We start from the raw sequence: 1284 nt of genomic DNA on the forward strand, positions 1-1284 counted from the left end.
AACAAAAAAAAAAAAAAAAAACACCTTTCAATCCTCCTCCCATTCAACTCTTGCCGCTGTCTGGACTGCTGCATGTCACTTTCCTCTCACACTGTGTTTTACCTGGTTTGGAGTTATCAAGAAGGATTTTCTTAATTCAGAAATAAGATTTACAAAAACGTCCCTCTGGAAACTGACAGTGCCCTGCAGGGCTCTTGCCCCAGGCAGCTGTGAAAGCACATGAAGATACCATAAAGGCTTGTTTGAACAATTTGAACAATTCTTTCCTCACCTTCAGCCAGGTTATTTCCCCTATTAAACTGCAGGTCAGGCAAGCAGATATCTTGCCCATCTTTCTCTAACTTTTCTTTTTTTCCCTCTGTTTATATTTTGAGTGAACAGATGCATCTCCAAACATGCCCATTATATTTCACATTGCTCAGGTGCAGGAAATTACTGTAGTTGCGGTCTCTCTCTACTTCTCTGTTCAGAAACTTCAGTAGGAATTTGTCTTAATTTCTTACTAAAAGTGTGACACATTTTTCAGTTGCTCTATGCATTGGTTTTATTTATTTATTTGGTTTGGGGGTGTTGTTTTTTGCTTGTTTGTCTGTTTGTTTAAAACAAAGAACAAAAGATACAGCAGGTCTTTCAGTAATACAGACCGTTCTTTTTCCTCTTCCTTAACTTCCTACCCACTTACAACACTGTGAATAAAGCAAGCATTTGGGGTTTAATGGGAAAACCTAAGCAGAATTAAGTTTACAGCCTGTACGATGTGAATTGTAACTCATTGTTCATGATTGCCCACACATGCTCTTAGTTCCCACATACTCTGTCTCTGTGATGCAAATGGAAAGTTAGCTTTAAAGGCAGCATTTCTCTTTCTGCACACATCAGCATAGGTTCCCCCTTAGAGAAGGCTCTGTGCTGCTCTAATTGAGTCTTCAGTCTTCCTGTACCTTCTCCTCTTCATGTTAACAGTGTGAATGGCACACAAAATGAGCACAAATATCAAGCTCAGCCTAAAAGCAGCTGACACAGGCAAGCTTATGGCAACCAGCTTTCATGTGGCTCAACCTCTGACTTTGAATAGTGAAGGGTACAAACCTCACACCTGAGTTACCACACCCATTTGTATAAAATCAGTGACTGATAGTGTCTTCTGGGGCATGGGCTTCTCAGCAGCCAGTGTATGGAAGCAAATGAACAGATAAAAACCCTCAGATGGCAACACCTTGTCAGACCAAAGATCCCTGTAATCCTTTCTCTGACAATACCTGTCAGAAGATGCCTCGGGAACTG

The sequence above is a fragment of the Meleagris gallopavo genome, chromosome 3 (assembly GCF_000146605.3).
Source record: "Meleagris gallopavo isolate NT-WF06-2002-E0010 breed Aviagen turkey brand Nicholas breeding stock chromosome 3, Turkey_5.1, whole genome shotgun sequence".
NCBI lineage: Eukaryota > Metazoa > Chordata > Aves > Galliformes > Phasianidae > Meleagris > Meleagris gallopavo.